Genomic DNA, 11,433 nt, shown 5'->3' with positions numbered 1-11,433 from the left:
TGATTTTGAATCAAAATCCAAATGCTATGTTTGCTTTCCGGAATGTCTCCTACTTTTAGTATTGAACCTATGTTTTCTTATCGAAATGTCTCTTATTTTTTGATTTTAAATCAAAACCCTAATCCTATGTTTTCTTTTTGCAATGTCTCCAATATTTTATTTTTCAATGAAAACCCTAATCCTATGTTTTCTTTATGGAATGTCTTCTATTTTTGAGGTGAAGCCAGAATTTGACATTTTCTTTTCTGAATCTCCCCTTTTTTTTGTTTTGAATCAAAAACCTCATCCTATGTTTCCTTTTTGGAATGTCTCCTATTTTTCAATAAAACCCTAATAATATGTTTTCTTTTTGTAATGTCTCCTATTTTTTTTGATTTTTTATTTAAAACCCTAGTCCTACTTTTTCTCTTCGGAATGTCTTTATTTATGAATCAAAACTCTAATCCTATGTATTTTTTGGAATGCCTCGTATTTTTCGGTTTTGAATCAAAACCCAAGTGCAATGCTTTCTTTTCGGAATGTCTCCTATTTTTCTTTTTTGAATCAAAACCGTAATCCTATGTTTTCTTTTTAAAATGTCTACTCCTTTTTTATTTTAAATCAACTCACTAATCCTATTTTTTTCCTTTCAGAATGTCTCCTATTTTTTAATCAAAACCCTAATCCTATATTTTCTTTTCATAATGTCTCCTATTTTCAATCGAAACCATCATCCTATGTTTTCTTTCAGAATGTCTATTAATTTTTGCTTGTAAATCAAAAACCAATCCTAAGTTTCTTTTCGGAATGTCTTCAATTTTTGAATTAAAACCCTAATCTTATGTTTTCTTTTTTGAATGTGTGCTATTTTTTTGTTTTGAATGAAAACCTTAATCCGATGATTTGTTTTCAAAATGTCTCCTAATTTTTGCTTTTCATTCCAAAATATAGTCGTAGGTTTTCTTTTTGGAATGTCTTCTATTTTTTTTAATCAAAATACTCATCCTATATTTCCTTTTTGTAATGTCTCCAATTTTTCTATTTTAAATCAAAAACCAAATGCTATTTTTGATTTTCGGAATGTCTCCTATTTTCGGATTTCAAACTATCATTTCTTTTCGGAATGTCTCTTATGTTTCAGTTTAAATCAATACCCTACTTAAATGATTACTTTGGAGAATATCTCCTATTTTTTAATCAACACCTTGAAGCTTTGTTTTCTTTTTGGAACACCTTCTATTTTTCTGTTTGAATGAAAACCCTAATTATATGTATTCCTTTCAGAATGTCTCCAAATTTTCAATCAAAACACTAGTACTATGTTTTCTTTTCATATTGTCTCCTATTTTTCAATCAAGACCCTATTCATAGGTTTTAATAATTTCTCCTATTTTTCAATTAAAACCCTAATCCTATGTTTTTTTTTTCGCGAAATGTCTCATGTTTATCTGTTTTGAATCAAAATTCTAATCCTACGGTTTCATTTAGTAATCTCTCCTATTTTTGAATCAAAATCCTAATCTTATGTTTTCTTTTCGGAATGTCTCCTATTTATCGGTTTTGAATCAAAACAAAAATCCTCTATTTGTATCTCAAAATGTCTCCTATTTTTGGTTTGGGACCTATGTTTTCTTTTCGGAATGTTTCCTACTTTTTTGTTTTGAATCAAAAAAACTAATCTTGTGTTTCTTTTTCAGAATGTCTACTATTTTTTAATCAATAACCTAATCCTATGTGTTCTTTACTGAATGTCTTCTATTTTTGAATCAAAACCCTACTCCTAAGTTTTCTTTTCGAAATGTCTCCTATTTTTCACTTTTGAATGAAAACGCAAGTCCTATGTGTTCTTTTCGGAATGTCTCCTATTTTCGGTTTTGAACCAATGTTTTTTCCGGAATGTCTTCTATTTTTGGGTTTGAATCAAAACCAAAATACTATGTAAAATGTCTTCGATTTTTATTTTTTGAATCAAGAACCTAATTGGTGAGCACAATTTATATCATGTTTTTCTTACTCCCAAGTCATACTTTTGCTTGCCTTTTAGTGATTTTTATATATATTCAATGCTACTCTGGGCGTTTTGCTTCATGGTATAGGAAATTAGGGCTTAAAGAAATAAGGAGTGAATTCGAGGACAAAACAAGCAAGAAATGAAGAATTTTTCTAAGTGTCCAAGCCAAGCAAGAGCAAAGCAATTTTGTGCTTTGTCACCGTGAATATCACTGTCTAAAGTTGCTTTAGTAGCTGAACAAGAAAGGGTTCTTCTGGAGTCATAGCACCATATGCTCACAACGGAAGCATGCCCAGATGCTTCTTGCATGGTCCTGATCAAGCAAAGCACGGGTGAAGCATGACTGCTCTTCCTCCCCATGAATATCCCTAGTTAATACTTGGAGATTCTCAAAGAAGGATGGTATAAGCACAATCGTGATGAGACCGTGTCGAGCACAAAAACGCACTTTTTAATTCTAGCTTCTAGGGAGTTTGATAAGTGCTTGTGCGATATGAATGCGAAGCATTCATTCCTTATGTTGAGCATTACTTTTCTCAGGTTTTTACATTAATATGTGTGTTTTTTATGTTACTTTTATGCAGGTAGGGTTGTGAGGCCGAGTATGAAGGGAATAGGCCAATGTGGATCATAATGCACCTATTTTGGAGGAGATCTTGCTAAGGTTCAAACGCGAAGACATAGGTCAGGTGTGAGATGCTAGAGTGTGTGCCAACCTCCTTGTATTCTGAGTGAGCACATTCATTTGAGGGGCACAAAGGCAATCACACTCGAACATTCTGATTTATGCATATAGGAACAAGAGATCCACCAATGTGCACATCATTGAAGAGGCAAGTGATTCACGATGTAAACGTAGTGCCCGCTTATGCTACTCCCAATGAAAGTAAGGAATTCGGGAGTATTTCCCGTGAGAGCATCGAGAGTGCATTGGGAGAAAAACAACGTAGCAAGTAATCGTAGCAGTCCCGACCGAGAAAACCGAGAACAGAGAATCCACACGGGCGTGTGGAAATTATCCACGCCTGTGGAAATTCCACATGGGCGTGTGACATCATACACGCCCGTGTAGTCGCCCGATTCCAGCCCTATTTAAAGCCGATTTCAGCCCCGATTTTGGTATTCTTTTATCCATTTTTTCCCCAACTTGTGAGAGGACTTCGGCTAGGGTTTCGAGGGGTATTGGCCAAGGTTTTGGAGAAAGTCTACGGCTCCGACATCGTGCTTCCATTGGGAAGAAGGTTGGTAAGGGAGCTTCGATCGAGGCGTATCCCATACCGGACGAAGGAATCTTTGGACTATTTAGTGCAGAGGACTCTCCACAAGACCATCGACACGCACCATCGAGGGGGTTTCTTTATGGATTCATTGCTTTTACGTCTCGATTTCTTTTGAATGTATTAAGCTCCATGGAGAGCTAAACCCCTAGTGGGTACTTGGATGATTGTGAACCCTAGGATGTATTCGTTTCATTGAACTTCTTTTATTATGCTTTCAATAAATTGATGTTTATTGTGAGTTCCAACCTTGAATGCTTGATTGTATGAACATTTCCCCTAGAGTGACACTAGGGTTGAGAGTTCTTGTTGGTAACCTTGTGAGTGAGTGACACACCACGAGCTGCTAGACAAAAGCTAGGTTGGAGAGGGTTGAGAGGGTGAGTCGAGAGGCAGTGAGCGTCCCCTTTCCCCTCCGACGTGATAGATTCTACCTCCGTTCCTTGAGTTCTTTGCGGCCATAATAGAGTGAGTGGTCTAAGTGATGAACCTCCACTGGGGTCTAGTTGCACGTGCAATGGAGTGAAGCGTTGAGAGGATCTTAGTATCTAGGGCTTAATTGTGGCTAGGGACCTTCCGCCTGGACCAAAGGGTTAGGTCTATATTTACGAAGAGATTTATCACTTGGAATCCCTAGAGTTCATTGCAACTCTATGCGAGTGCGAGGTGTTGAGATTGTTCGATTTCTCCTCCGGGACATGTATAGAGTTAGGCATAGTTGACCTTATATTTGGGACTATGTATGTAAGGATTTCCACGACTCACCATTGCATTGATTAGGAAGCATAATAGAGAGTTCTTGCACTTGAAGCGATTATCCTAGGTGAAGCATTATCCGAGTACCCCATCTTTATCGATTGCCTTACCCTCTTCTTACTTTTGCTCTTTCACTTGTTGATTTTATTGTTGAGAATTGAATCAATTTCACACCTATCACAATTGATCTTCCACATAGCTAAGAATCAAATTAAGTATTTTCACTCCCTACTCCTTGTGGATTTGACCCCGCTCACCCGAGATTATTACTTTGACAAGCCCATGCACTTGCGGGATATAAGCAAGGGGAACTTGTCAAGTTTTTGGCACCGTTACCAAGGGGTAGGCGTTTAGAGATACTTTGCACTTTCTTTTCTTAGCTATTTACAATTCATTCTATTTCATATCTTCTTTTTCTATCATCATTATGATTTTATTTTCTCTACTTTTGGTGCAGCTCCAGGTTATGACCCGAGGGAATCCATCAATATTGATTGAAGGAGACCTTGAGCTTGAACGTACACTTCGAAGGAAAAGGAAAGAACCTGTACAAGAACAACCTAATCCAGCTGATTTGGAAGTAGAAGGATCTGACAACATGGCAGAACAAAATGAGCAACAACGGACACTATCCAATTTTTGCTGCACCTTCAGTGTTGGGGACACAATCGAGTATTGTGCGTGCCCCCAATCACACCGTCAGCTAGCGCATCATGCACATTTCAGATCGGTTTAGCCGATGAGGATCCAAACAGTCACATAGAGAGCTTCCTCGAGGTGAGTGACATGTCAAGATAAATGGTGTGACGGATGATGCCATCAAATTGAGAGCCTTCCCATTTTCCTTAAAGGGGAAAGCAAAGCAGATGGGCTACACTCATTACCTAGGGCATCAATCACTACGTGGGAGGAGATGGTAGAAGCTTTTTCTAGCTCGTTATTTCCCTCCCGAAAAATCAAGAAAGCTTTAGGAATGAGATCTCATCCTTTATGCAGCTTGGAATTGGAGTCTCTATTTGAGACATGGGAAAGGTTCAAGGAACTCTCGCGAAGTGTCCGCAACACGGATTCCCGGAGTGCATGATTGTTCAAACCTTCTACAATGGTTTGAACCCGAGTACAAGGCAACTCTTGGATGCGGCAGTAGGGAGGTATCTTAGGTAGCAAGACCCCGACGAGTCTCGCTCAATTGATTGAGGAAATGGGGTTAAATAGCTACCAGATGGAGCGCTAGAGAGAAGAAAAAAAGGTGGCGGTCTCCATGAAATTGATGCGGTAACGTCATTGGCGGGCCAAGTGGAGAGTTTGAGTAAGAAGCTAGATCTTATAGCTTCGAATACAGCAACACCTACAATTCAGGTTGGAAGAATCATCCCAACTTTTCATGGAGTAATCAAGGACCACAGAAGACCATGGGGCCATCAGGGTTCCAACAACAACAACAAGCCCCTCAAGTGGAAAAACTGTAATTTTCAGGTTTGGAAACCCGAATGACGGATTTGGAGAAGCACTTGGCTAGATTTGTTCAATCGGCAAATACAAGGTTTGAATCAGTCGAGGCTACACTTCGCAATCACACCGCCTCCTTGCACAACCTTGAAAATCAAGTGGGGCAAATTGCAAAATCTCTTTCCGAAAGGCCACATGGAAGTTTACCAAGCAACACGGAAACCAACCCGAGAGAACATGTGAAGGCGATCGCTTTGAGAAGTGGTCGTGAGGTTGAAGGGCGGCTTCCGAGTGAAAAGCCGAAAGAACACGCACCCGAGGTCGTAGAGGTTGAGAAGGAAGCAAACAAAGAGAAAGAGGTGGCACCGCCATCTTTCAAGCCAAGAATCCCTTTATCCTCTAGATTGAAAGAATGACCAAGGGATGACCAAGATAAGAATTTCCCCGAGTTTGTTCAAGCAACTCCACATCAACATTCCTTTTGTTGAGGCTTTGGCTCAAATGCCTAAGTATGCGAAAGTTCCCGAAAGACCTATTGACCAACAAGAGGAAATTTGAGGAGAGTGCTTTCAGATGGTGCTTGATGCTTCATGCTCGGCGGTGTTACAAAAAGAACATGCTCGAACAAGAAGAAAAGACCAGGAAGCTTCATTATTCTCGGGTAACATCGAGCAACTTAGGTGAGGAAATGGCATTGGCGGATTCGGGGCAAGTATCAACGCCATGCCATATACTTTCTTCCAAAAAGCTAGGCTTGGGTGAGCTCTAGGCCTACTCGGATGACTTTTACAATTGGCGGACCGAACGTGACGACATCCGAGAGGCATCATTGAAGACGTGCTTGTCAAGGTGGACAAGTATATTTTCCCGGTTGACTTTGTAGTGCTAGATGTTGATGAGGATGCAGATGTACCCTTGATACTTGGGAGACCGTTCTTGCGGACTTCCAAAGCATTGATTGACATGGACGGCGGAGAGCTCACATTGAGAGTCGGAGACGATAAGCTCACTTACCGCCTTGCTGAAGCCATGCGGCATTCTCCCGATTTTGATGACACTATGTATTTTCTAGACACTACTGATGAGATTGTTGATGAATATATACAGGAAATGTTTAACCCGGATCCGTATGAAGGTTTGTTCGACCAAGAGGAAAGTAATGAAGAAGTACTGATGCTTGGTTCGACCGGAGAGGAAACATCTACCCCGGGAATCTTGAAGAAGGTGCTCCGGAAAATGAAGAGGGCTCGAAGATGCCACCGAAAACGCCCCAAGACTATTTGAGATGTACATGAGCCAAGGGAGTTGGACTAACAATTGCTAGGTGGTCTGAAGCCCGATAGTACACCCTCTACACTCAAGAGATTTTGCTCATCATGCTTTCAAGTTATGGGTAAGAGGGCAACCTTCATTCATGAACCCCCGTGAGGTAAGAAAGATACGTCAAGCTTAGTGACGTTAAACAAGCGCTTCTTGGGAGGCAACCCAAGTGTTTACTGTTTTCGTACCTTGTAGTTTAGTTTGTTTGGATGAATAAATTGTTAAGTGTTGGTGTCTCAATTTTTAAATGCTTGTGCTTCGATTTTATTGTGGGTTTTTAAAAGAATTCATTGTATGTTTTGTTGAGAATTGACGAAGTTTGGTCGCTTGAGTTCTATTTTGTGTTTTTTTATCCGGTATATCTTGCACAATAGGGCATGCTCTAAGTGTGTAAACATGTTTCAGACTAGTTCTCGCAGAGCCCCTGCAGGGTTTTTCTAAAGTCATCCGAGAAAACACACCGGGCATGTGGAAATTCGACACGGCCGTGGGTGTGTACTGTGAACTCTTCCAGAGAGGGCACGGGGACGCAGGGCCCCTCGTGGATGACCATGAGACTGGCGCACGCCCGTGGGTAATTTCCACATGGGCGTGTGCCTTCTTGCAGAGTTGGGCAGATTTTCCCGAGACCACACAGGGGCGTGGACTCGCCCCTGTGGGTGACCTCGTGAACCACACACGGGCGTGGGTCATTTACGCACGCCCTTGTGAATCTCTGCAGGTTGCTTTCTCCATCCCGAGAAAACACAGGGGCATGCGGCTGTCCCCTGTGAGTTCGGCATGTGAATGCCCACGCCCGTGCAGAAATTCCGCATGGGCGTGTATAATTTTTCTCGGATATCCAGTAAGGCCACAGGGGCGTGCGTCAGCCCCTATGAACCTGTTATTTGCGAGCGCACGAGAGTGGACGACTCCCGCACGCCCGTGTGGTTCCTAAGGATTTAAAGGACCAACCGCTCTCCTAATACAAGAGTCACACCCTTCTCCACAAATAACCCTAAAACACCCAAAGAGCATTTTTTTCTGACATTCTTGTCCCCTGCTACTATCGTCTTCGAGTCAATTGATAGAGCATTGTGTGGATTGTAGGAGTGTTTACGTGCAGTTCATTGGTAAGCCTTGATTTCCTCTCATCTTCGATTTCGTTGGATTCTAACTGATTGTCTGTGATTGAAATGGTTAATATGCATCATTTTCTTGCTAAAACTGATTATAATTTGTTTCCAAGACAATATGGAAATGGAATAGAGATGTGGTATGGAGATTGGCTACAAGGGCGTCAGCGGTTTTCACGCCCGTGGAAGCGCACGCGGCACGTGAATTTCCGCACGACCGTGTGTTTTCATTTTTCTGCATTCTGAATGGACTTGATGGATTTTCCTTTTATAATACATGCAGGCATGGCTACCAAATCAAAGAAAACAGTTGCTAAGCGGCCTCGAAAGCTCGCCTCGAATCGAAAGGTATGGGATTCACACTCATCGGCGCATCAAGCTCGATTTGAGCTGTTAGTAGAAGCTTAAGTTTGGTCAAATGCGAATCCCGGATATTGAGTTACTCGTAGAAGGTACAACTAGTAGATGATATGGCTGACGAGGTCGAGAAATTATTATTGGTCGGTAATTGGCACAAGTTACTGAACATTCGTGACCCTGCTATCCGCACACTTACTTTGGAGGTGCTTGCTTCATTTGAGTTTGACCGCTCTTATGGTCATTTTGATAGTGTCGACGCGATTCAGTTTAGAGCTTTTGGTCAGCATCATAGTATGAGTGTCACACAGTTCTCCACTAGACTTGATCTATATGATGACGAATATACTCAAACTGAGGAGTATGAGAACCTTCCAATAGACATGACCGGTTTATCTCCCATTAAGGCGTATTTATTATTATGTGGAAAGGGGCGTTATGAACCAAGAGTGTCTAAGGCTTCATGTTTATCTCGACCTAGTTACGAGATATCTTCACGCCCATCATAAGCGGTGTCAAGAATGGGCGTGGTGATAGTACGGAGTCATCAACAAGCAAGAGCTTTTCAGATTTGTACTCCATGGTCCCGGAATCGAACCGTCCATCTGGGACACATTTTAGCAGAGTATTTGAAGCATCAAGGACAATATCCTCGATTGGGTGTCATTTTCTCGGGTCCATATATTACCAGACTCATTGTGGGACGGGTTTTCAGTAGACAAAATCAGCTGAACCGAGAAAGCGATAATACCAAAGACTCACTTGGGTTAGAGACCATGAGGCTCATGGGGTTGACCCAAAAATATTCAAATGGTGTCTATGTGCTCGAACATACCATTCAAGATGAAGTCAGGGCATCTCAGTCCGACCACCGAGCTACAACCAACACCGATGGAGACCGAGACACCTCCCAGTAGTAGTGGAACCACCTCCCATGCGCATAGCAGCTTCCACCATCTCGAGCCCATGATCATTTTGAAAGGCTCGAGAGTGCCGTGGGAGTGGTACGGACAGAGGTGGCCAGCTCAGAGATCGCGAGATTAGTTCACGGGCCACCCCGACATAGAGTTCATGGCACATATTACATACACAGATCCTAGAGCGAGACGCTGCCTCATCATTTGTCCCTGCACCGAGGACTCTTCAGCATCATCATGCCTCCAAAGACCTCCATCCTCGACCCCCAAAGCACCAGAGGACCCACTATATGCTTCCACTTCAAAGAAATGCTAGCAGCAGGGAGACCCGAGAGCGACTTTCGACACTTGACCTTTCTTTTTACTTTCATGCATCTTTACTTTTATCTTATTTTTCTTGTTTTTAGACTTGTTCACTCGGAAAAGGATTTTTCCTTATGAGTTTATGTTATTTTTGCATTATCGAGTTGTATTCATTGCTTCATCTTTTTATACACTCGAGTTATTTTTGTTTTTTTCTTGAGCTTCACCGAATCCCCTCGTGATGCGTGCAAGGCATGGTCTTGTCTTCTTGGAAATTGAGACTTAGTCATGGGCACGGGCCAAGGTGCTTTTGGCACTTGGCCGCATGCGAGGTTCACAAACCCGTTGGAACACTACTCCCAATGAATTAGCTTCATCAAACGCAACACTAGGAGTCGTGGGAGTATTGTTTTTGATTGCTTCTCCCACATCTATTTTTTTGAATGATATATTTTGAGTGAGTTGCATGTGTACATCGAGGACAATGTACAACTTAAGTGTGGGGAGTTTCATAATACGCACATCTTTTTCTATTGTTCGTGATTGATATATGCTCACATAGCCAATGGTGTTTTCACCCAGTAGTTGCAATGATTGTATTCTTAAGTCTAGGAGAATTGTTAACATTGAATGTTTTTCATGCTCTAGTTCTTGCTTGAATTTTTTTAGGAATTTTTGCCCTGATTTACACTTAGTGCACTACTCATCTCTTTGAACTCTATTGGTGTTAAAGGGACTAGTTAGGTTTATTTTTCTAGTGACTATTTTGAAAATGAAAAAAATTAAAAAGAAGGAACAAAAATAGTTTTTATTGTTTATTTGTGTTTGTTGGGTGGAAAGAGCTACCACCTATGAAGTATGAAGCTACTCTCACAAGTCGGATACTAGTTATGCCCCTAATGAGAGAAAGAGCTATCTCATAGGATGAGTGAAAGCTACCACCCGGGTAGAAAGAGCTACCACCTGAAAGTGTGAAAAGCCACCTTAGCGGCCGCTTTGGAAAAGGGCTACCTTAGAGGATGTGAAGCTACTACCATCTTTTTAAAATTTTTTTGTCACTTGTGTAGATAAATAAGTCCCTTGTACTTAGAACTTTTGAGGAGTATACCTTGGGGTTGTTTTTGAGTGAGTTCACACACATACACGAAATTCGGGTTTGTTGTCCTTTTTGATTCAAGTTTTTAGCTAGAGCATTGATTTTTCGTATTTAGTGTTCAAATTTTCCTTACTTGTAGAATACTCTCTTTGTATACCTTGGTGAACCTAAGGCCAAGCACTTTCAATATTTCTCTTCATCAATGCATGTATCGTTTTTAATGTTTGCTTGAGGACAAGCAAAAAGCTTAAGTGTGGGGGAGTTTGATAAGTGCTTGTGCGATATGAATGCGAAGCTGCTCATTCCTTATGTTGAGCATTACTTTTTCTCAGGTTTTTACATTAATATGTGTGTTTTTATGTTACTTTTTATGCAAGTAGGGTTGTGAGGCCGAGTATGAAGGAAATAGGCCAATGTGGATCATAATGCACCTATTTTGGAGGAGATCTTGCTAAGGTTCAAAACGCGAAAGACATAGGTCGGTGTGAGATGCTAGAGTGTGTGCCAACCTCCTCGTATTCGGAAAGTGAGCACATTCATTTGAGGGCACAAAGGCGACCACACTGAACATTCTCGATTTATCCATATAAGAACAAGAGATCCACCAACGTGCACATCATTGAAGAGGCAAGTGATTCACGACGTAAACGCATGCCCGCTTTATGCTACTCCCAATGAAAGTATGGAATTCGGGAGTATTTCCGGCAGAGCACTGTAGCAAAACAATGTAGCAAGTATTGTAGCAGCCCGGCCGAGAAATCAGAAAAACAAAGAATCCACACCGGCGTGTGGAAATTATCACACCGTGTGGAAATTCCACATGGGCGTGTGACATCATACACGCCCTGCACGT

General features: G+C 41.3%; 1 non-coding gene across 1 annotated transcript; it reads right to left on the bottom strand.

The window, feature by feature from the left end:
• Nucleotides 1-4,986: 4,986 nt before the first annotated feature.
• Nucleotides 4,987-5,093, bottom strand: LOC120268630. The gene has a single exon (XR_005538978.1). It is a non-coding gene; the product is annotated as a small nucleolar RNA R71 (small nucleolar RNA).
• Between the last annotated feature and the right edge of the window lie 6,340 nt (nt 5,094-11,433).

Source organism: Dioscorea cayenensis, chromosome 1 (genome assembly GCF_009730915.1).
Source record: "Dioscorea cayenensis subsp. rotundata cultivar TDr96_F1 chromosome 1, TDr96_F1_v2_PseudoChromosome.rev07_lg8_w22 25.fasta, whole genome shotgun sequence".
NCBI classification, from domain to species: Eukaryota; Viridiplantae; Streptophyta; class Magnoliopsida; order Dioscoreales; family Dioscoreaceae; genus Dioscorea; species Dioscorea cayenensis.
This window is presented reverse-complemented; position numbering and strand designations above follow the sequence as displayed.